The sequence below is a fragment of the Macaca mulatta genome, chromosome 7, assembly GCF_049350105.2.
Source record: "Macaca mulatta isolate MMU2019108-1 chromosome 7, T2T-MMU8v2.0, whole genome shotgun sequence".
Taxonomy (NCBI): Eukaryota; Metazoa; Chordata; class Mammalia; order Primates; family Cercopithecidae; genus Macaca; species Macaca mulatta.
This window is the reverse complement of record NC_133412.1, coordinates 179,370,271-179,395,593: the sequence shown is the minus strand read 5'-3', so window position 1 is coordinate 179,395,593 and position 25,323 is coordinate 179,370,271. Positions and strand designations below refer to the sequence as shown.

Here is a 25,323-nt window from a genome sequence, read left to right as displayed (position 1 = left end):
CTGAGTAGCCTAACTGGGAGACATCCCCCACTAGGGGCAGACCAACACTCCACACCTCACGCAGTGGAGTACACCCCTGAGAGGAAGCTTCCAAAGCAAGAATCAGACAGGTACACTCACTGTTCAGCAATATTCTATCTTCTGCAACCTCTGCTGCTGATACCCAGGCAAACGGGGTCTGGAGTGGACCTCAAGCAACCTCCAACAGACCTACAGCTGAGGGTCCTGACTGTTAGAAGGAAAACTAACAAACAGGAAGGACACCCACACCAAAACCCCATCAGTACGTCACCATCATCAAAGACCAGAGGCAGATAAAACCACAAAGATGGGGAAAAAGCGGGCAGAAAAGCTGGAAATTCAAAAAATAAGAGCACATCACCCCCTGCAAAGGAACGCAGCTCATCATCAGCAACGGATCAAAGCTGGACGGAGAATGACTTTGACGAGATGAGAGAAGGCGGCTCCAGTCCATCAAACTTCTCAGAGCTAAAGGAGGAATCATGTACCCAGCGCAAAGAAACTAAAAATCTTGAAAAAGAGTGGAAGAATTGATAACTAGAATAATTAATGCAGAGAAGGCCATAAACAAATTGACAGAGATGAAAACCATGACACGAGAAATACATGACAAATGCACAAGCTCCAGTAACCGACTCGATCAACTGGAAGAAAGAGTATCAGCGATTGAGGATCAAATGAATGAAATGAAGCGAGAAGAGAAACCTAAAGAAAAAAGAAGAAAAAGAAATGAACAAAGCCTGCAAGAAGTATGGGATTATGTAAAAAGACCAAATCTACGTCTGATTGGGGTGCCTGAAAGTGAGGGGGAAAATGGAACCAAGTTGGAAAACACTCTTCAGGATATCATCCAGGAGAACTTCCCCAACCTAGTAGGGCAGGCCAACATTCAAATCCAGGAAATACAGAGAACGCCACAAAGATACTCCTCGAGAAGAGCAACTCCAAGACACATAATTGCCAGATTCACCAAAGTTGAAATAAAGGAAAAAATCTTAAGGGCAGCCAGAGAGAAAGGTTGGGTTACCCACAAAGGGAAGCCCATCAGACTAACAGCAGATCTCTCGGCAGAAACTCTACAAGCCAGAAGAGAGTGGGGACCAATACTCAACATTCTTAAAGAAAAGAATTTTAAACCCAGAATTTCATATCCAGCCAAACTAAGTTTCATAAGTGAAGGAGAAATAAAATCCTTTACAGATAAGCAAATGCTTAGAGATTTTGTCACCACCAGGCCTGCCTTACAAGAGACCCTGAAGGAAGCACTAAACATGGAAAGGAACAACCGGTACCTGCCATTGCAAAAACATGCCAAAATGTAAAGACCATTGAGGCTAGGAAGAAACTGCATCAACTAACGAGCAAAATAATCAGTTAATATCATAATGGCAGGATCAAGTTCACACATAACAATATTAACCTTAAATGTAAATGGACTAAATGGTCCAATTAAAAGACACAGACTGGCAAACTGGATAAAGAGTCAAGACCTATCAGTTTGCTGTATTCAGGAGACCCATCTCACATGCAGAGACATACATAGACTCAAAATAAAGGGATGGAGGAAGATCTACCAAGCAAATGGAGAACAAAAAAAGCAGGGGTTGCAATACTAGTCTCTGATAAAACAGACTTTAAACCATCAAAGATCAAAAGAGACAAACAAGGCCATTACATAATGGTAAAGGAATCAATTCAACAAGAAGAGCTAACTATCCTAAATATATATGCACCCAATACAGGAGCACCCAGATTCATAAAGCAAGTCCTTAGAGACTTACAAAGAGACTTAGACTCCCATACAATAATAATGGGAGACTTCAACACCCCACTGTCAACATTAGACAGATCCACAAGACAGAAAGTTAACAAGGATATCCAGGAATTGAACTCATCTCTGCAGCAAGCAGACCTAATAGACATCTACAGAACTCTCCACCCCAAATCAACAGAATATACATTCTACTCAGCACCACATCACACTTATTCCAAAATTGACCACATAATTGGAAGTAAAGCACTCCTCAGCAAATGTACAAGAACAGAAATTATAACAAACTCTCTCTCAGACAACAATGCAATCAAACTAGAACTCAGGACTAAGAAACTCAATCAAAACCGCTCAACTACATGGAAACTGAATAACCTGCTCCTGAATGACTACTGGGTACATAACGAAATGAAGGGAGAAATAAAGATATTATTTGAAACCAATGAGGACAAAGATACAACATACCAGAATCTCTGGGGCACATTTAAAGCAGTGTGTAGAGGGAAATTTATAGCACTAAATGCCCACAAGAGAAAGCTGGAAAGATCTAAAATTGACACTCTAACATCACAATTAAAAGAACTAGAGAAGCAAGAGCAAACACATTCAAAAGCTACCAGAAGGCAAGAAATAACTAAGATCACAGCAGAACTGAAGGAGATAGAGACACAAAAAACCCTCCAAAAAATCAATGAATCCAGGAGTTGGTTTTTTGAAAAGATCAACAAAATTGATAGACTGCTAGCAAGACTAATAAAGAAGAAAAGAGAGGAGAATCAAATAGACACAATAAAAAATGATAAAGGGGATATCACCACCGACCCCACAGAAATACAAACTACCATCAGAGAATACTATAAACACCTCTACACAAATAAACTAGAAAATCTAGACGAAATGGATAACTTCCTGGACACTTATACTCTCCCAAGACTAAACCAGGAAGAAGCAGAATTCCTGAATAGACCAATAGCAGGCTCTGAAATTGAGGCAATAATTAATAGCCTACCAACGAAAAAAAGTCCAGGACCAGATGGATTCACAGCTGAACTCTACCAGAGGTACAAGGAGGAGTTGGTACCATTCCTTCTGAAACTATTCCAATCAATAGAAAAAGAGGGAATCCTCCCTAACTCATTTTATGAGGCCAGAATCATCCTGATACCAAAGCCTGACAGAGATACAACAACAAAAAAAAGAGAATTTTAGATCAATATCCCTGATGAACATCGATGCAAAAATCCTCAATAAAATACTGGCAAACCGGATCCAGCAGCACATCAAAAAGCTTATCCACCATGATCAAGTGGGCTTCATCCCTGGGATGCAAGGCTGGTTCAACATACGCAAATCAATAAACGTAATCCAGCGTATAAACAGAACCAAAGACAAAAACCACATGATTATCTCAATAGATGCAGAAAAGGCCTTTGACAAAATTCAACAGCCCTTCATGCTAAAAACTCTCAATAAATTTGGTATTGATGGAACGTATCACAAAATAATAAGAGCTATTTATGACAAACCCACAGTCAATATCATACTGAATGGGCAAAAACTGGAAAAATTCCCTTTGAAAACTGGCACAAGACAGGGATGCCCTCTCTCACCACTCCTATTCAACATAGTGTTGGAAATTCTGGCTAGGGCAATCAGGCAAGAGAAAGAAATAAAGGGTATTCAGTTAGGAAAAGAAGAAGTCAAATTGTCCCTGTTTGCAGATGACATGATTGTATATTTAGAAAACCCCATTGTCTCAGCCCAAAATCTCCTTAAGCTGATAAGAAACTTCAGCAAAGTCTCAGGATGCAAAATTAATGTGCAAAAATCACAAGCATTCTTATACACCAGTAATAGACAAACAGAGAGCCAAATCATGAATGAACTTCCATTCACAATTGCTTCAAAGAGAATAAAATACCTAGGAATCCAATTTACAAGGGATGTAAAGGACCTCTTCAAGGAGAACTACAAACCACTGCTCAGTGAAATAAAAGAGGACACAAACAAATGGAAGAAACAATATCGTGAAAATGGCCATACTGCCCAAGGTAATTTATAGATTCAATGCCATCCCCATCAAGCTACCAATGAGTTTCTTCACAGAATTGGAAAAGACTGCTTTAAAGTTCATATGGAACCAAAAAAGAGCCCGCATTGCCAAGACAATCCTAAGTCAAAAGAACAAAGCGGGAGGCATCATGCTACCTGACTTCAAACTATACTACAAGGCTACAGTAACCAAAACAGCATGGTACTGGTACCAAAACAGAGATATAGACCAATAGAACAGAACAGAGTCCTCAGAAATAATACCACACATCTACAGCCATCTGCTCTTTGACAAACCTGAGAAAATCAAGAAATGGGGAAAGGATTCCCTATTTAATAAATGGTGCTGGGAAAACTGGCTAGCCATAAGTAGAAAGCTGAAACTGGATCCTTTCCTTACTCCTTATACGAAAATTAATTCAAGATGGATTAGAGACTTAAATGTTAGACCTAATACCATAAAAACCCTAGAAGAAAACCTAGGTAATACCATTCAGGACATAGGCATGGGCAAGGACTTCATGTCTAAAACACCAAAAGCAACAGCAACAAAAGCCAAAATTGACAAATGGAATCTAATTAAACTAAAGAGCTTCTGCACAGCAAAATAAACTACCATCAGAGTGAACAGGCAACCTACAGAATGGGAGAAAATTTTTGCAATCTACTCATCTGACAAAGGGCTAATATCCAGAACCTACAAAGAACTCAAACAAATTTACAAGAAAAAAACAAACCACCCCATCAAAAAGTGGGCAAAGGATATGAACAGACAGTTCTCAAAAGAAGACATTCATACAGCCAACAGACACAAGAAAAAATGCTCATCATCACTGGCCATCAGAGAAATGCAAATCAAAACCACAATGAGATACCATCTCACACCAGTTAGAATGGCAATCATTAAAAAGTCAGGAAACGACAGGTGCTGGAGAGGATGTGAAGAAATAGGAACACTTTTACACTGTTGGTGGGACTGTAAACTAGTTCAACCATTATGGAAAACAGTATGGCGATGCCTCAAGGATCTAGAACTAGAAGTACCATATGACCCAGCCATCCCATTACTGGGTATATACCCAAAGGATTATAAATCATGCTGCTACAAAGACACATGCACACGTATGTTTACTGCAGCACTATTCACAATAGCAAAGACTTGGAATCAACCCAAATGTTCATCAGTGATAGACTGGATTAAGAAAATGTGGCACATATACACCATGGAATACTATGCAGCCATAAAAAAGTATGAGTTTGTGTCCTTTGTAGGGACATGGATGCAGCTGGAAACCATCATTCTCAGCAAACTATCTCAAGAACAGAAAACCAAACACCACATGTTCTCACTCATAGGTGGGAACTGAACAATGAGATCACTTGGACTCGGGAAGGGGAACATCATACACTGGGGCCTATCATAGGGAGGGGGGAGGGGGGAGGGATTGCATTGGGAGTTATACCTGATGTAAATGACGAGTTGATGGGTGCTGACGAGTTGATGGGTGCAGCACACCAACATGGCACAAGTATACATATGTAACAAACCTGCACGTTATGCACATGTACCCCTAGAACTTAAAGTATAATAATAATAAGAAGAAGAAAAAGAAATTCTTCAACTGAAAAACCTCCTTAAATTGGCTGATTATCATTACAATTGGAGGAAAACTGCCAATAATTTCAAATTTAGAAGCCTAAGACTCTATAAACAAAGATTAACAATATGTTTTCTGATCTTTTTCCCCAAAATAATATTTTTCCAAGATGGAAATTTTTCCAGGGTATATAAGTACATGTGCTCCAATGATACAATGAATACTTACTAATCATAAGCAAATACCTTAAATGTCTTGTAACATCTTTCACACAAAAGCTGTTTCATGTCTATTAGCTAATACTTCTTACATCTCGTCCTGACCATGCAGCATGAGCCAAGGAATTTCTGACCTTCAGAAGTCTCAGTACTAACTGAGGACTCTACACAAATGGGAAATGGTCACATAGATTTCATAGTGAGGTCGGGGAGCTTTTGCACCAGAAAGTCATTCTGTAGAGAAGATTCCATTATCTTAGTAAAATTACATAGTTTTATTTTGCAGATTGGAATTACCAACTGATAAAGGGTTACTGATGTGGGAAGTTTTCCTACTTTATTCTTCTATTAGGTTCCTATGTGATATGGTTTGGCTCTGTGTCCCCACCCCAATGTCATCTCGAATTGTAATGTTCATGTGTCCAGGGAGGCTCCAGGTGGGAGTGATCAGATCAAGGGGTGCTTTTTCCCAGGCTGTTTTCATGATAGTGAGGGAGTTATCGTGAGATCTGATGGTTTAAAAGTGGCAGGTTCCCCTGCTCTCTCTCTCTCTCACCTGCTGCCACGTAAGACATCCCTTGCTTTCCCTTCACCTTCTGCCATGATTGTAAGTTGCCTGAGGCCTCCCCAGCCATGAGGAACTGTGAGTTAATTAAACCTCCTCTCTTTGTAAATTACCCAGTCTCAGGTAGTATCTTTATAGCGGTGTGAAAACGGACTAATACACTAATGTCTTTGAATTAATAATTTAAAATTTGTTGGCTTGGCAATAAAACATCCCTTTGAGATTTATTTATTTAGGTAATATTTTAAATTGGCAGTTTCATTCGCGTTTTTACAAATTTTAATTTTCAGGGTGTTTAAGGCCTTTGCTTTGAACTTGGTGGTTCCTTACACTCCACGCTGTTAGTAACGAGGGACCATGTTGGAAGGCATTGGTTCGGGTGGCGGTCAGGAAGGGCAGAGTGATTTGAGTAGGGTCTGAGTGGATAACAGCTCATCAGTTTGGAATTTATAAATGACCAGGGCTGATTTAAGGAGATTTCTCCCAAACACCTACACCATGGCCATGCCCCATCTGGATCCCCAGCCATGAGATGAGAACCCATGCGGGGGGGCCTGCTCAATGTTGTAAGTGGCACATGCTATTGGATAATGTAGAGTTGAATGGATATCATTTTATTATTATAATTTACAGACTTCGTACAATAAACTTATCGCCTTTATACAAAGAAACAAATATATGTACATTTACCCTCCCCATTGTCATTTTGAGCCCCTCTCTCCAAACCATCCTCCCACTCTGTGACCCCACTGTTCCAGCATTTGGCTATGCCCTGGCAAGTTCCTACTTAGACAAGCACTCACCAGACCACTCTACTCAGCCTCCCCTTCAGCACCCACCTGGCCCACCTGCTAGAATACATGTTGAGTGATCACACATGTGGACTGAACACCATCTATTCCATGCACTGACCTGGTGACAGCACTGAGCAGCAAGACAGAAAGGAAGCATTAGCTATCAAGGATGCCAATTCAAATGCTGGAGTCTTTCTCAGATATTTTTCAATATTCAAGAAGTGTTGATTGTGAATTCTATACCCAATGAAACTATCCTTCAAAAATGAGTATAAAATGAATATGTTCTTAAATAACCAAAAACTAAAAGAATTTTTGCTACCAGATGTACTCTTAAAGACTGGCTAAGGAAGTTCTTCAAACAGCAAGGAAATTGAATTGATCTTATATCCTGCGCACTTGCTAAATTTCCTCTTAATTTTAGCAGCACTTTTTAGATTCCACGGGATTTTCCATACAAATAGTCATGTGGTCTATATAGAGAGACAGATTTTCTTCTTTTCCAGTGAGGATAAATTTATGTCTTTTTCTTTCTCTATCACACTCGGTAGGACCTCCAGTACAATGTTAAACAGAAGTGGTGAAAACAGACATTCTTGCCTTTTTCCTGACCTTGGAGTTTGATCTTTTACTCTGGTGTCAGATGTTAGCTGTAGGGTTTTTATAAATGCCCTTTATCACATTGAGGAAGTTTGCTCCTATGCCTAATTTTCTGATAGTTTTTAATCAGACACTCAAGCTAGAATTTATTAAATGCTTCCTATTGATTATGCAGTTCTTATATTAACATGAATTAATTACATTTATTTATTCTTTAATATCAAGCCAATTTTGCATTCCTGAGACAAACTCCATTTGGTCATCATGCGTTGTTATTGTTACATATTGTTGGATTCAATTTTCTCAAAATTTGTTAAGAATTGTTACATCTACATTTACAAGGAAGATCAGTCTGTAGGGTGTTTTGTCTTATAATAACTTTGCCTAGTTTTGGAATCAGGGTAATGCTGGACTCATAGAATGAGTTGGGAATGTATTTCCTCTTCTTCATTTTTCTGAAAGAATTTGTATAAAATTGGCATTGTATCTTCCTTAAAGGTTTGCAAGATTTCATAATGAAGTCATTGGCCTGGAGTTTTCTTTGTGGGGAAGTTTTTCTTTTTTTCATGGTTTGGGTTTTTTTTAAGAGACAGAGTCTTACTCTGTTGCTGAGGCTGGAATGCAGTGGTATGATCATAGCTCACAGCAGCCTCAACCTCCTGGGCTCAAGCAATCCCCCTACCTTAGCCTTCTGAGTAGCTGGGACTACAGGCATGCACCACCACACCCAGCTGTTTTGTTGTTGTTGTTGTTTTATCGCTTTGTCTTGTTTTTGAGGTCTTATTGTGTTGCCCAGTCTGGTCTTGAACTCCTGGACTCAAGTAATCCTCATGCTTCAGCCTCCCACAGTGCTGGAATTACAGGCATGAGTCACTGCACACAGACTACGGGAAAGTTTTTAACTAAAAATTCAATTTTCTGTTCCTTTTCCAGTGAGCTTTCCCGTGTCTTTCAATTAATGTATCTATTTTATCTAAGCTGTTGAATTTATTGTGAAACATTTTTTTAAACAACATTCCCCTTTTAGAGGTTGAACATCTGTAGAATCTGTAGTGATGGCACCTCTTAAATCCCTGATCTTGCTCATCTGTGTCTTCTCTGTTTTTCTAATCAGTATGCCTAAAGTTTAATTTCACTGATTTTCTCGAAAAACTGGTTTTGGTTTTGATTTTTTTCCTAGTTTTTGTGTGTGTGTGTGTGTGTGTTACATTTCATTGACTTCTGCTCTGGTATTTATTATTTCCTTTCTACTGCCCACAGTAAGTTTAATTTGCTATTTTCTTAGTTTCCTAAGGTGGAAGCTGAGTTTATTGACTTGAGGCCTTTCCTCTGTCTGGATGTGGATATTTGCTGCTAAACATTTCCCTCCAACACCAAGCTGTGAGTTTTAGTTAAAGCAGTCTTGGAACTGGTCTGAGAAGTTCTACTTAAACAGCTGCACCTATCACGTAAGTGACAAATGATGTACCTGCCTGGCCCTCACCCCGGACGATGAGTGGGATGTACTAATGAGCAATGTTGCTGCACAGCTGTGGCCCTCACCCCGGACGATGAGTGGGATGTACTAATAAGCAATGTTGCTGCACGGCTGTGGCCCTCACCTCGGACGATGAATGGGATGTACTAATGAGCAATGTTGCTGCACAGCTGTGGCCCTCACCCCAGACGATGAATGGGATGTACTAATGAGCAATGTTGCTGCACAGCTGTGGCCCTCACTCCGGACGATGAATGGGATGTACTAATGAGCAATGTTGCTGCACAGCTGTGGCCCTCACCCCGGACGATGAATGGGATGTACTAATGAGCAATGTTGCTGCACAGCTGTGGCCCTCACCCCGGATGATGAGTGGGATGTACTAATGAGCAATGTTGCTGCATAGCTGTGGCCCTCACCCCGGATGATGAGTGGGATGTACTAATGAGCAATGTTGCTGCATAGCTGTGGATTTCAAGGTCTTTTCTCTGTGGTTTTATCATCAGCATTGGTTGTTGATGACTGTAAGACCGATGATTTGCGCCTGGCCTCAGTGAGACCCCCAAAAGACCCTGCAGTTGGGCTGGTTACTTAGAAGAAAATATGTCTACGTGGCCAGCAGGATACAGGAAGGTACGATCGGCTGCAGGTGAGCTGTTGGAAATGAGTTCCAATTTTCCTATTTTGTGTTTGCATTTTAATAGTGAGACTTCGTGCTTCTGTTATTTGTGTGAAAGTTTTATTCATCGCACTTAATTTAAAGAGAAAATCCATTCACGGGAACAACAAACAACCTAGACACCAAGGTAGCTCATGCCGTCCAAGGCTACATTGTGCAGTGATTGGGAAAACGGGCACTGGTCCCAAAAGTCTGATCCACACTCGGCCACTGGTAAGTCCCATGCTGGTGGGCGAGGACAGAGACTCTGGAGAACCAGCGTCTCAAATCCTTCATACAGATGACACTCTTACCTCACAGGGTGTTGTGAAGATTTAAATAGAGAACCCACACCATATTCTTTGACTGGTGCTTTACATATACTGAGAGATCGCAGGAGTTCATGATTATTATTTATGAAGTGAATTAGAAAGCACATGTGAAGACAAGAAGAAAACCTGAAAAAACATGATCTATCCCATTTTCCTCAGTAGAAAACTTTCACACTCTGAAGGTACACAAATTAGCCTACAAATTTAATGTAAAGCAAATAGGCTGTTTTAGGTACCAATTCTCAATGTCACAGTGTTATACGGAAAGTAAAATATACAAGAACAGCCCAAAAGATGGAAACAATGGATGTGGTCAAATTGACATCAGTACAATATCCGTACAGTCCTACGTAGCCATCTTCAAAATGGGTTAGAAATGCCTTCAATCACTCACACACATGCGTTGAACAGATTCTAAGAAACGTTCTTACACGGGAAAAGCAAGTTACAGATACGTGGGCATGATATGGATGTAGATGTGTGTATGTGCATCCCACTCATACACAAAATGCCCAGCATCACCCACATGCATGCTGTGTGTGTGTGAGTGTGTGCGAGTGCACAGACAACAGCGTGCGGAAATTCAAACCACGCTGTGGGTACTGGTTACCACTGGGAAGGGAGTTGGTCACAGAGGGAAAGAGAAACAGGACATCGGCCTTTGACCTCAGAACTGTTCCTGCCTTTTCACATCCTGAGCTGTTTTCAGCATCATCGGAGCACTTAACACACATCACAGGAATAAGAGTGTGTTGGAGGGAGCGTTCGGTGGGACAGATATTGTCATGGCTTGTGGATAAAGTTCACAGTCCTTAATAAGCCCCGAGATGGCAGCCAAGAGCTACGTTCTGAATAACGCAGCTTCACCCCAGAAACTTAGAGAAACCCAACAACCCAAAGGTGTCCATTCTGACAGCCGCAGCCTGTGCTGACTCAGATTAGCAAAAATGTATATAAATTAATGATGCTGATTTGAAGAGTACATAGGGGTGCATACGTGACAAGGGTCCAAATTTTTACCTTAAAAAGAAGAATACATTTACTTTTCAATCGCCCACATAACTATCATTTCTTTTAAACTGATCGAATTTGGTGTTACAAGAGCATGTTGCAAATTCTTCTGGCTACGTTTCTCTGACTATTCTAATTACGTTACCGTGGTTTTTCGTGTACGTGCCCATTCATGTGAATGTCATCCAGGCAGATTTCCCAAATCTGGCTTCCTGTAACCAAGGGCTTTGAAAGAGGGAATGGTTCCCTGGGAAGCCTTTTTGCAGTTTATTTTACCTGGTAGCAGGAGCCCACGGTTCCATGAAGTGTCTGTTGCTCTCCCCTCTCTCCTTTTGTGTCTCTATTTTTAATTGACAAAAAACAAACGTGAAAATTCCTGGGGTGCAATGTGAAGTGACGATACCTGTCTATATTGTGGGATGATCCAAACAAGGTAAGTGGCATATCCATCACCTCACACACTTATCATTTTGTGGTGAGAATATTTAAAAGCTCATCTTTTAGCAATCTTGAAATAGACATTATTGTTAACTGTAGTCACCATGTTGTGCAACAGATCAAAAGACCTGACTCCTCCCATCTAGCAGAAACTTCATGCCCTTTGACCAACATCCCTCCTTTCCCTGTCCACCACTAACCCCCAGCCCAAGAGAACAGCCAACACCCACCTCGCTGCTGCCACACAAAGTGTCGGGCTTTGATGGGATGGAGGTGAGGGTGGGGAAGACAATTTCAAAGCTGGAGCACTGGCCTCACAGCTCAGACACTCTTGTACTTATCCTGAGAGAATGATGTGCTGAGACCAACTAAACCTCCCCTGCTCTTCCCACATGGCAGAAAAGAGGCAAGCCAGGGAAGCCATAGCCAGGACATCATGGTCACCTAACCTTGTGCAGAAAGGAAGCACCTGTCCAGGATGCCATGGCACCCAACCCTCATCCCTAAGGAAACACAGCCCAGGTCACGATGGACACCCAACCCTCATCCCCAGGGGAGGACACAGCCCAGTGCATCATGGACACCCAACCCTCATCCCCATAAGAGCATGCAGCCCAGGCCACCATGGACATCCCAACCTTCATCCCCAGGGGAGGACACAGCCCAGGCCACCATGAACACCCAATCATGTGCAGGGAGGGTGTCCTTGGAGCCTTGGACTCTTGCTAGTGAACAGGTGGACAAGAAACTGAGGATGCGATCAGCCACAGAAATCTCAGGCAGCTTAGGACACACAGGGCCTCTCACGCCTGGGAACGCTGAGCAGCCACCAGGAGCCCACACCTTGAGGTACAGCAGGAGCCATGTGCTCTCGCTCTTGCACACTCATACTCCTGCACACAGCCCCTGGCACACTCCCCCGTGCATGTTGCAGATTATCTCCACTGGCCTTGCACTTGCAACGCTGGAGGCTGAGAGGGATCAGCAGGTTCTTTTGTCATGAGAGGGGCGGGCTGACTTTCACTCTCCTCCATGTGCTAGAGGCAGCTCCATGAATACTGGCTGCCCTGAGTGGATGCACCTGGCTCTGGAATTCCTGTCATTTGCTTTGGATCCAGGAGCCCCTGCCTCATGTAGCTACTTAACAGAAAGGAGGAATCCACCCAGGACATGCCCAGACGGGAGCCTCACAGGAGGGACAGTGGTGTCTGGGTCACGGGCAGCCCTGACCCTGCAGCACCAGCACAGGGACACCCAGTGGGGAAGGCGGGGAGGCCCAAATGTCACCCACAGTTACTTCACTGGGTGGGACCCAGCCCACCTGCCTTCCTGACACCCTGGAATCCCTGCCTCCTCCTAGAGCCCCCAAGCCCATCTCCCTCAGAGCCTCCAGAGACAGACCTGGGGAGGCAGTTCCTCAGGCCCTGGACGAGGAAACAGGGAGATCCAGGTCATGGGTGCCTGAGGCGGGTCTCAGGCAGGTGCTGGGAACCAGAGAGAGGGGTCACCGCGAGGCCTCAGGCCTGGCACCAGCACTCTGAGCCTCAGTTAACCAGCCCACGAGGTGCTGAGTCTAGACTGGATGACCCTTCCCACCCCCAGTGACCTCTGCCCTTTCCCGAGCATGTCAGCTCTGCTCCAGCTTCCCGGTGTGAGCACAATGCCACTTTTTTTCTCAACAAATAAGAGGAAGGTGCCCCCAGGGCCCTGGGCCCTGAGGATGCCTGTGTGGAGGAGTCCGCTTCGTCACTGGTGTCACTCACAGGAAGGGACGGTGGAGTAAGCTGCCTTGACAGAGCTTACTCCACCTCCGCAGAAGGCCAGGGAGGTCCCTCCCAGCGAACCTGAGGCCCCGCAGGCTGCAGAGGTGCTGGCAGAGAACGACTGCTCAGACACCCAGGGCCGGCAGAGAGGACGGATGTGGGGGAGGTGCACACTGAGCTGCCCCAGCTCTGAGGGAGGAGGGCATCCAGCAGGGCTTCCATCTCCTGGGGGCACCAGCCCAGCCCAGTGGCTCTGCAGGACTCTGCACCCCTACTTCACGGCCAGGACTTTCTGGGTGTATCTTGAGGACTCCACATCGGGGACCACACAAGACCAGGGTCCCAGATATGGGGGTTGAGGGTGAGCGTGTCACCGGGATGGGCTGTGGCATCACTCCGCTGCTTCATCTGGACATCCAGGGACCGAGGTGTGGGCCAGCACGGGGAGTGGAGGTGGGGGCGTGCCTGGGCCCGCACACCAGACATCCAGGCCTCTGTGCAGCTGGGAGGCCACGGCCACTGCCCCTGGGCAGCCCGTGTTCTGGGGGCCACAGGGCGTCAGGGGTGAGGGGGCCAGAGCAAGTCCAGGGCCCTCGACACACAAGCTGATCCCTTGGCCCCGTGGTCCAGCAGATCCCACGGAACCAGCAAAGTCTGGAACATAGGCGGCACTGCAGGGCCTCCTCTACCACTGAAGACCTCAGTGATGACTGCAAGGAGTGCTGTGCGTCTGCCAGCCACAGTCACCATGTGAGGGCAGAGGGGGCCTGCCAGAGTCCCGCACCCAGTCAAGGGCCCAGAGGAATCCCGGATGGGAATGGATTATGTGCCTCTCACCATCCCATCCCTGGGCTCCAGGGACTGGGGGGCAGAAAAGAGCATCTGAGTGGGTGGGCAGGGCAGCAGCCAGCTGTAGGCATCTGGACTCAGGTAGCTTCAGCTCCCTCTGCCTCCCCAGTCCCGCCCCAAGCCCCACCCCACCCTGCCTTCAGCCCTGCCCCCGTCCTGCCCCACTCAACCCTCAGCCAAGCTCCACCCTCAGTCCCATCCCCATCACTGACCCCCACAGCCACACCCTCATCCACGCCTTCAGCCATACCACCCCTCACAGCCACATACCCCTCAGCCACACCCTTAGTATGCCACCCCAGCCACACCCTTGGGCACACACCCCTCAGCCAGGCCACATCCATACCCTGAGCTCCGCCTCACCCTCAGCCCTGCCCCACCCCTTCCTCACGTGGCAACCCAGGGGCTGCAGATGTGCCCGGAGAGGGCAGGAGGGTAGAAACGTAGGTATCTTGGGAGAATAGCCAGGTAGACTACAGGACCCGAGCTGGGGCTGGGCCCCTCCCTGTCTAGCCAGGGCATTGCCTGTGAGGCTGCAGGTGGCTTGGTGTGTGCTGCAGGCTCAAGGTCCTGCCCCGGGGAGCATGACATTCAGGCCCAGAAATTGCATCGTGCTGCACACAGCCCGAGGGGATAACCCTGTGATGTCCAGGTCACCAGCAGGTTTGGTGTCAAGACCGAGCTGCCAAGGACAGGTTTCTGGAAGGCACAGCATCATAGGTGGAGAGACTTGGAGTGAGGTCCTCAGCCCTGGAACCAGTGAATGTGTGCCCTTATTGGGAAAGGGGGTCTTTGCAGAAGCAAGTTAGCTGAAAATAATGAAGTGGAGAGGGGCTCCTGGGTTAAAGGGGTGAGCCCTAATGTAATCACAAGTGTCCTAGGAGGATGGCAGAGGGAGACTGACACAGACAGAAGCCAGGTGAGGTTGGAAGCAGAGGCAGAGGCCGAGCAAGCAGACGCTACTCCCTGGGCCTGAAGATGGCGGAGGAGCCGAGAGCTCAGGGATGCAGAGACTGGAGGAGGCAGGGAAGGTTCTCCCCACAAGCCTCGAGGGAGCACGGCCTCCAGCACACCTAGACCTTGGCCCTGTAGGATTCATCCGGACCTATGGTATAAATGTGTGGTGTTTAAGCCACTGGGCTGTGCAAATTGTCAGAGCAGCCACGGCGCGTTCCTAGAAGGAGCCGTTGAGGGGATTCAACAGGCAGTGACGGGGTCCTCACAAGCCTGTGAGCCACTCAGAGCCATGAGAGTGGCTAGGCTTGGTGAGGTGCAGGCCATGCCCACCTCCTCTAAGGCAGCCTTACAGCCGACACCTTTTCTCTCTCTCTCTCTCTCTCTCTCTCTCTCTCTCTCCCTCCCTCTCTCCGGGTTGGACTGCTCTCCATCGTCCCCCAGGGCATGACTGCCTCCCAAGGCTGTGCTGGGGTGCTTTGCTTGAGGTGAGCACTGATATCCCGGGGGGTGTGAGAGGCACCTGCCCAGTGGCCCCGTGTGCAGGATGGGCAGTGGGCCCTGGCTGGCTGAGCATGTGGCCTGGCTGGTGCCCGCAGGCTGCAGCCTTCCTGGGGTGGCCAGGATCAGTGAAGGCCCACAGAGTCTGGGCCTGGGATCCCTGCAGCGCTGGCTGAGGACCGGCAGGGCTGGGCAGTGAGGGCACCTGGTCACTGTCACCACCCGCGGTTTATTACTTCACTGGGTGGGACCCGGCACACCTGCCTTCCCGACACCCTGGAATCCCTGCCTCCTCCTAGAGCCCCCAAGCCCATCTCCCTCAGAGCCTCCAGAGACAGACCTGGGGAGGCATTTCTTCTGCCCCCAGCACAAGCCCAGGCGGCCAGGAAGGCACTGTGGGTCTAAAGGAGAGGATCCCAGGACTGCCTGAGAGGTGACTCTGACGAGGCAAGCACGGAGCCCACTGAGAAGGGGGATGGGAGCCCCACTAGGGATGGGCTAGCTCCTCATGAAGGACAAGGGCCCAGGAAGGACAAGGGGGCCTGCTGGGGTAGGATCTGCTATGCTGGAGTTCCTGTGAACCTGGCCCAGAGCTGCCTCTCCTTTTCCTCATCGGTCCTCACAGGTCCACAGTGGTTGCCGTATTGGGAGGTCCCGTGGTGGCAGGGATGGGACACCTGGTATACGCCTGCCAGGTGTATCTGATAGGCTTATGCTCACACCTTCGCCTGGCACCTAGGCACAGCCTGAGCACCTGGGCACTGAAGTGAGGGCAAGGCCTAGGGAACCCACAGGATGGCCGAGGAGGCAACTGCAGGGCGCCTGGGACCCCTGTGCTCAGGAGGTAGAAGGATGCAGCCTGAAGACCCACACCACAGGCTCCCCGGGCAGTGCAGCCCACAGAGCTCGAGGAGGCAGCCCTGAGCCTCCCAGGGAGAGACGCTCTGTGCACGCCGGCACGGGCCCAGAGTTACAAGCCCTAGGACAGCCAGGGAGAGGCCCAGGCCCCAGGCCAGCAAAGGGGTGCGGGAAGCAAGAGGCCCCGGCCACAGCATGAGGTGAGCCCATCAAGCCGGGGCCGGGTGGGCAATGGGAGGCAGGCAGGGCTTGGGGTGGGACCCTGCTGCAGCGCCATCCACTGTCAACCAGAGGAGTTTCTTCCCTGTGCAGAGTCCACGGGCCTCCTGTGAGTGTGTGCATGGGCACACGTGTGTGTGTGCCTCTGCTGTGTGTCTGTACACACGTATGTTTTGGGTTCTTTTGTGTCTCAGACCATAGAGTCTGCCCCTCCCACCAAAGTCCAGGCAGAAGGATGAACTCACGCCCCTGGGGCCCAGGTGTCAGCAGCCTTTGCCGGATCATCGTTTCCGGTTGTCATTTGCCTTTGCCCACAACCCTATTTCTCCACCATTCCTTAAAGGCCTCAACATGCATTTAAGGCATAAAGGTGAAAATGCCCAGAAACATCTGACTCCACCGTGGAACCTAGGAGCAAGCTGGGGTAGCTGAGGAGCGGGGCCGTTGGCAGAGGCTGGGGTCCGGGCGGAACTTTGGCGGAGGCACGTCCCGGTACGGGCTCCTGACTTCGTCCTCCTGGGACAAGCCCAAACCCGCTCTTTAAATATGGGAGGGACTTTGCTGACCCTGGCCCTGATCCCAGCACTTGGAAACTAAGGAGTGGTCGCCTCCCTCCTGTCACAGCCGCCCGTTCATCATCACAGAAGCGACTCTGTCGCCCCTATGGGCCCCTCTGTGACTGCTGCCTGGGTCCAAGCTGAGCTCAGCTGCCCAGGCCCAGAAGGAAAGCCCAGGCCAGGCACCCAGCACCGGGGAGAGCCACAGCAAGCAGCCAACGTTGCCCAGGAGAAGAGTAGCCGGCAAGGCAGAACGTGAGCTGCCACTGGCTCAAGAGGCTTTGCTGGTCGTCCTGGGGCTCTGGACATGACCTGGAGGAGCAAGGGGAGAAGTCACATGGTGGTCCCATCCCGGGGCCTGATGGCAGGTGGCCACCCATCCCAGAGTGGTAGCCAGACGCCAGCGCCATTCCCACAGTCACATCGTTGGTCACAGACTGCAGGACAGAGTGTCTTCTCTCCATCGCAGTGCTGTCCAAACCCATAGCCTAGGGTAGACCTGGAAGATTCATTGTCCACACCCGGGTCTGGAGCACAGCCATGAGCCTCGCCAGCTGCCTGTGCATGGAAAGCCAGTCCAAGCCCTGCTCCATCCCTAGCCAATGTCAGTGTCCTTTCCCCTTCTCCCAAGTGAGCTCTAGCCACCTGCCTACCCTGCCATCTGAGGATGACAACCTTCATTCAATTGGAACCCGGCTGTGCCACCAGCTGGCCTGCAGTCCTGGGCAGACTCCGTCACCTCGCTATGCCTTAGCCTCTCCATCTGCACAGGAGGAGGATGATGATGGTGGTGATGGTGGTGATGGCTTCCTTTTGCATCTGAGGCAAGGACTCAATGAGATGATACACATCAGGCACTGGGTATGGTGCCGGTCCTTCCTGAACACTCATCTATGTGAGCTGTCCTTGTGAAACGGGTGTCACCACATTTCCCCATGCAGAACATCCTTTGTCTGCCATACTTGAAACGTCTGCCCCAATACTAACAGCTCCTTATGGAAGATGTGCACACACCCACCTACCCTCATACTCCCAAAGGTTCTCATGCCTTATCAAGCCAAAGTCCAGCCAGGAACTTTACAGCAGCATCCCTTTCCCTCTCCATGCACCAAGGAGCAAGGCAAAGCACTACATCTTCCATCTGGGGGTAATGCCGCCCTCTTGTCCCATTTTCACTGCCATGCCTAAGAGGCAGTGCTTTCCCCACAAGGTTCCATGGCAGCCTACCTACAGCAACTCTGTTCACATGAGTTTCAGCATCCTTGCAGTGGCTCCCCTGCCATGCTGTGGCTCTTCATTCACACTCGCCTCCTGCTCCCTGTGGCAGGCATAGATTCTGAATGATCTGGATACATTGCTTTGTTAATGACAGTACACCTCCTGTGCTGGGGAAGACACAGCAGATACAGAAGGCAATTGTTGGGCACAAAATAATGACAGCAGAGATGATGGCAAGTTGGCATTTTTCTAGCAATAAAACTTAAAACTGACTCAAGAAGAAAAGGAAATCATAATTGGAACAATAATCCTCAAGGAAGCATTAAGATTATTAAATAATTGTCCTCACGGATGACTTCAGGCCAAGATGGCTTTATGGGTGAAGTTTAGACTTTCAGAAAACTAATCAGTTCCCATAAGAATTGCTCCAGGATTTGGAGGAACATGGAAAAGTCCATTAAAGGAATCACACTCCACAGTTCCCAGAGTAAAACATGGGCTAACTTGCGTTTCAGTAAAGAGCCAAATGTTATAAACAACACCCTAGAAAGCCAAATTCTGTCCATCTCATTGAAGAACAACTTACACCGGGAATTAAGAACTATTTCTAGCTCATCCCACCACTCAGGCCAATGATGACATCCTTCTCCATCCCTTCCCAATGTCTGTGCATTTCCTGTGACACAGGAGGTCTGGGGTAGGGAGGGCTCCTGCCTTAGGTCCGAGGCCCTGTCTGAAGAGGGGTAGGTGAGGAGGCCACTTGATGGTCTGGGCCAAGACAGCCATAGGATGCATCATTCATTATCAAGGAGGCTGAGGGCTGGGTCTCCAGGTCCAAGGAACTCCCCACAAGGTGGGAACCCTGCCCAGCCCCACACAGCCTCTGCTGGGGGACCCTGCTCTGGCACAGAGCCTGGGGACAGGTCCTGAGCTCAGGCAGAGTCTGCCTCCCTGTCATTTAGGAACTAAACCTAGTGGCAAGATGCTGGAGCCCAGCCCCCATCTGACCTTACAGGGCCAAGGCTGGGGCCCTGGGTTCCCCTCAAGGCGCAGCAGGACTAGAGGCCCAGGCAGTGCAGGAGTGACCAAGGCCGGGGCTTCCTCCAGAGCCCTCAAGCATCACGGCATCAGGAAGGGTAGGACCCTGGCGGCAGGAATTGGCACCAAAGCTCCAGAAGCTACCCTGGACACCATGGAGAGAGGCCTGGAGGGAAAGTGCCAGGCACTGCCTCCCCTTCTGATCCCACCTGAGGTGGCTGCCAAGCCCAGAGAGCGGCTCTGATGTCCCCCAGCCCTGCAGCCCACTGACACCTGTACTGTGCCCCTGTGAGACTCCTGTGCAAAGAAGTCACCACCCTACACTCAAAGACAGTGGGGGGCCTTGCCCCACATCCTCAGAGCATGGCCCGGCTGCTGCAGGGATGGTCTCCTCGAGGCCCCCCAGAGCTCTATCATAAGGGCTCCCTCCACCCCCTGCACCAAGAGACAGCCAGACCCCAGCAGGGCTTCCAGTGGCTTCAGGGCACACCCCTAGGCTGACCCCAGCCCCATCAACACCTGTCTGAGAAAGCTCCACGCACCAGAACTGACCGTTTGCTCCAACTCCCGACCTCCGGTTCTCAGGGCGTCTGCTGAAAAGGCTGCAACTGCACGTCCTTCCTCCGTCCGTTCCCGATGTCTGTGCATCTCCTGTGGCCAGGAGGGTCTTTCTCAGGACTTGAGAGCCGCTCCCTGAAGTGTCCCCATTGGGAAGATGGGGCCGGTGTCTCCAGGCTCTGGGAGGACAGAATCCTGACCTCAACAGTGGCCGGCGCGGACACAGCGGGCCCCATCCCAGGGACGCTGACCAGCGCTGGGCAACTTTTCCCTTCGCTGATGACTGGGCCCCGAGCACCCTCCCTGCTCCCTGTACCACCTCCCTTTACAAGGCTGTCGCTTCTGCACAGATGATAATGGAGCTTGGCTCATTCCCCTAGAGTCAGTAGGGAGTGAATGACAAAACTCAGTTTCCTCCGCCTGAACTCAAGTCTGCCTGCGTTTACCTGACCACACCTGGTGGACAGTTTGGACAAATTTGCACACTCAGAGACACAGACCCTTCTAGAAATCATTATCTCCCCATCCCTGGGACCCCTCTCCTGGGGAAGTCGGCTAGGCACTGGCCTGGGCCCCCCTGCTGTCCTAGGAGGCTGCTGACCTCCTGCCTGGCGCCTGTCCCCAGCTCCAGAGCCAGAGCAGACGACAGGGACGCTGCAGGCTAGGAAGCCGCCCCCTCCAGGCCAGGGTCTAGTGCAGGTGCCCAGGTCAAGAAAGATTGTGAACGCAGGAATGACTGGGCCACACCCCTCCCGTGCCCGCCCCCTCCTGCCCTGCACCCCACAGCCCAGGCCCACATGCTGGATGCCCCTCCACAGCAGAGGTGCAGTTCTGTGATCCCCTGGGAAAGACGCCCTCAGCCTCCACCCTGTCCCACGGCCCAAGGAACACAAGACACAGGCCCTCTCCCCACAGTCTCCCACCCAGCTCCTGCTGGGACCCTCAAGGTGTCCCGCCCGCCTCTGCGGGAAATCCGGGACTCACCAGCAACCCTCAGGAAGCAGAGCGTGGCCCCATTTCATAGGAGGCTTTGTCACAATGAAATTCTTAGAAAGCCTTGACTACGATGATGACCGTGGCGTGGCCGTGAATACTGTCAGCTCCCACAGTTGCTGCAGCAAAAATGTCCTCAGACAGGGTGGGGGCCCTGGGTCATCTGTCGTCCTGCTCAACCCAGAGCACGCAGGAGGATCTGAGGTGCCACACCCGACACCCAGGCCAGAACATGCCTCCCTCCAGGGTGACCTGCCATGTCTTGCATTGCTGGAGGGACAGGGGCAGCCTAAGGGGGTCTGCGGCCAGGAGATGAATCCCATTAACCCAAAGGAAAACGAGCAGGACCCAACCACCCTCCCCGTTGAGGCCGACCTGCCCAGAGGGGCCTGAGCCACCCATACACCGGGCGGAACGTGTACAGGCCCCGGTCTCTGCGGGTGCTCCACTAGCTGGGCTCCCACTCCTCGCCCCACACCTAAAACGAGCCACAGCCTCAGAGCCCCTGAAGGAGACCCCGCCCAGCAGCCCAGCCCCACCCCGGAGGCCCCAGAGCTCAGGGAGCCTGGGCGGATTCTGAACAGCCCTGAGTCACGGTGGGTATAGCTGGAACTATCACTGTGAGAAAAGCTATGTCCAAAACTGTCTCCTGGCCACTGCCGGAGGCCTAGCCAGAGAGGGGAGCAGCCGCCCCAAACCTCGGTCCTACCCAGCTCGCATGATCCCCAGCACCCGGAGCACAACGCAGTCCCCACTGAATGGTGAGCACGGGGACCGGGGCTCTGGGGGGTCAGGGAAGGGGCTGGACCCCATCCTACTGCCCTGGCCCCAGTGCCCCTGGCCAGAACTGACCCTACCACCACCAACAGTCCCTCAGGGAAACAGGGGTCACCGGCACCTCCCAACATCAACGCCAGGCAGCCCAGGCACAAACCCCACATCCAGAGCCGACTCCAGGAGCTCATTCACCCCAGTACCCTGGGGGACCCTGACCCTGATGACTCCCCCACTGGAATCCGCCCCAGAGGCCACCAGGACCAAAGACCCCGCCCTGTCTCTGTCCCTCACTCAGGGCCTGCTGCGGGGCGAGCACGTGAAGCAGAGTCGGGCTTAGGGGACACCACTGTGGGCCCGACCTCGACCAGGCCACAGGCCCTTCCTCCCTGCCCTGGTGCAGCACAGACTCTGGGGTCTGGGCCGGGAGGAACTTCTGGCAGGTCGCCAAGCACAGAGCCCCCGGGCTGAGGTGGCCCCAGGAGGATCCCAAGGAGGTGGCCCACTCCCCTTCCTCCCAGCTAGACCCCATGTCCTCCTCAAAATAGGGGTGTCATCCAAGGCAGTTCCTCCATGGAGCCCCATTCAGGCTCCTCCCCAGACCCCACTGGGCCTCAGTCCCGGCTCTGGGAATGCAGCCACCTCAGGCACCCCAGGCAGCCCAGGCCCAGCCACCCTGCAGCGCCCAAGCACACACCTTGGAGCAGAGCAGGGTGCATCTGGGAGGGGCCGGGCTCCCCACCCCCACCCCCACCCCCACCCACACACCCCACCCACCCCTGTCCAGCGGCTCTACAGGAAGGTCAGAGCCCCCATGGGGTATGGACTTAGGGTCTCACTCACGCGCTTTCCCTCCTGGGAGAAGGGGCCTCATGCCCAGATCCCCACAGCAATGCTGGTCACAAGTGGAGGCAGTGGCCCCAGGGACACACTGATCTGCCCCTCAGGTTCATCCAGCCCCGGCTGCCCTGCTGTCCCTGGGAGGCCTGGGCTCCACCAGACCACAGGTCCGGGACACCGCACACAGGAGCCACCAACACAGCTCACAGGAAGAAGATAAGCCCCAGACCCACAGGGCCAGGACCTGCCTTGCTACCACTGCTTCCTGCCCCAGACCTCAGCGCCCTCCCCCTTCCACTTACACACAGGCCAGGAAGCTGTTCCCACACAGTTCAACCCCAAACCGGGACCACCTGGCACTCAGGTCACTGCCATTTCCTTCCCCGTTTACTCCCAGTGCCTCTGTGCTCCCTCCCTCCTCCCTCCTTCGGGGGAGCACCCTGTGCAGCCCCTCCCTGCAGCCCACACCCTGGGGAGACCCGACCCTGCAGCCCACACCATGGGGAGACCCGACTCTGCCTCCAGCCCTTTCTCCCCCGCTGTTCTTGCCGCCCACACAGACAACCCTGGGGTCCCGTCCCTGCAGTCCCCACCCTGGTCTCCACCCAGACCCCTGTCCCTCCCTCCAGACACCCCTACTAGGCCAACCCTACACCTGCAGGCCCTCCCCTGTTCTGCTGCAGAGCATCAGTTTCTCCTGCCTGTGCCCATCCCTTGCCCTCTCCTGTCCACAACTTGAGCTCTTCCTCTCCTGGGGCCCCTGAGCCATGGCACTGACCCTGCATTCCCACCTACACACTGCCCATGCCCTCACCTTCCTCCGGCCACGCTCCCCTCTCAGGCCCAGCTGTTGTATTTCTAGGACAAAGGCTCACCCAAGTCTTTGCCATGCAGGCCTGGGCCCTTGCCCTCACTGCCCATTTACAGGGCAGCATCCTGAGCACAGAAGCAGGGAGCTCAGCCCTTCCACAGGCAGAAGGCACTGAAACAAATCGGCCTCCAACACCTTGACGCACGTCCGCCTGTGTCTGTCACCGCCCGCACCTGCAGGGAGGCTCAGCACTCCCTTCAAAGACGAGGGATCCAGGCAGCAACATCACGGGAGAATGCAGGGCTCCCAGACATCCCGGTCCGCTCACAGGCCTCTCCTGGGAAGAGACCTGCAGCCACCACGGAACAGTCATGGAGCCGGCTGGAGAGTAACTGAGTCAGTGACCGACCTGGAGGGCAGGGGAGCAGTGAGCCCGAGCCCAGACCGCAGGGACAGAGACCAGCTGCTGACGTCCCGAGCCCCTCACTGGCGGACGAACCACACCCTGTGGAAACAGAACAGACCCGCAGTCCCACCTGGAACGGGGCAGACTCTGCCGAGCCCCCAGAACCAGCCCTGAGAAACACCAGGCAACAGCATCAGCGGGGGCTCCCGAGAAAGAGAGGAGGGAAGGTCTCCTCCACCAGCAAGTGCTTCCCTTGACCAAAAACAGGGTCCACGCAACTCCCCCAGGACAAAGGAGGAGCCCCCTGTACAGCAATGGGCTCAGAGTCCTCTCCAAGACACATGAGTTTCAGACAAAAACCCCCTGGAAATCACAGTCTCAGCAGGATAACTGGCCAGAGACAGCAAGGGGGGACTTGTTGACACCTGCAGGGACAGGAGGATTTTGTGGGGGCTCATGTCACTGTGAGGATATTGTACTAGTACTACTTGCTATGCCCACAGTGACACAGCCCCAGTCCCAAAACCCTGCTGTAAAGGCTCCTACTTCTGGGGCTGAGGGGCTGGGGGAAGCGTCTGAGAAGTAGGGCCTAGGGGTGTCCATCAACACCCAAAACACACCAGACTCCTCCCCATATATCATCCGCACCGGGCAGCGAGCAGAGTAAACAGAAAATGAGAGGCAGCTGGGAAGCTTGCATAGGCCCCAGGGAAACAGCTGTGGTGGGTATGAAAGAGGGGCAGGCAGAGCCTGAGCAGGGCCCTTTGCTGTTTCTGCTTTCCCGTGCAGAGAGTTCCATAAACTGGTGTTTGGGATCAATAGCTGGGAGTGAGCCCTGGAGGACAGTCTGTGGAAAGGGCAGAGGGAAGGAGGAGCAGCCGCTATCCTATGCTGTCATCATTCGAAAGTTTGCCCTGTGCCCACACGGCTGCATCATGGGATGCTTAACAGCTGATGTAGACACAGCTGAAGAGAGAATCAGTGAGGTGAATTTGCAGCACAGATCTGAATAAATTCTCCTGAATGTGGGGCAGCACAGAAGCAAGCACACAGAAAGTGCCTGATGCAAGAGCAAAGTTCAGTGGGCACCTTCAGGCATTGCTGCTGGGCACACACACTCTGAAAAGCACTGGCAGGAACTCCCTGTGACAAAGCAGAACCCTACAGGCAATGCCAGCCCTAGAGCCCTCCCTGAGAGCCTCATAGGCAAAGATGTGCAGAACATCTGATTGTCATAGCCCCAAACTGAGAACGAAGCAAATGTCCACCTGAAGGAAAACAGGCATATAAAAGATGGCAGGTTCATGCAATGCGAACCCAGTCACGAGGACAACAATAGAGGTTGCAGGCAACTCTGCAGATGAGTTCATGACAATGCTGAGTAATTGGAGTAACAACAGAAACTCCAAAAAATACTTTCACTATGACTTCTTCTGAATAAAATTTACA

General features: G+C 50.8%; 1 protein-coding gene and 2 gene segments (V, D, J or C); 2 read left to right on the top strand and 1 right to left on the bottom strand.

Moving 5' to 3' along the window:
- Positions 1-25,323, top strand: part of LOC710905 (immunoglobulin heavy constant gamma 1-like) — a 287,235-nt gene that overhangs the window by 74,056 nt on the left and 187,856 nt on the right.
- The window catches only part of LOC106995637 (immunoglobulin heavy constant delta-like), a 727,209-nt gene that overhangs the window by 585,717 nt on the left and 116,169 nt on the right, over positions 1-25,323 (top strand).
- The window catches only part of LOC144330488 (uncharacterized), a 61,380-nt gene continuing 45,875 nt past the window's right edge, over positions 9,819-25,323 (bottom strand). For 9 of the 32 annotated variants that reach the window (XR_013396714.1, XR_013396715.1, XR_013396717.1 and 6 more), the window contains 3 exons: positions 21,035-23,973; positions 20,035-20,229; positions 9,819-19,637 (listed from right to left, as the gene is read on the bottom strand). The gene's annotated coding sequence lies outside the window, so the exon portion shown is untranslated. The remainder of the gene's footprint in view (positions 19,638-20,034; positions 20,230-21,034; positions 23,974-25,323) is intronic. The other 23 variants (XR_013396742.1, XR_013396739.1, XR_013396740.1 and 20 more) reach the window with 23 other exon arrangements.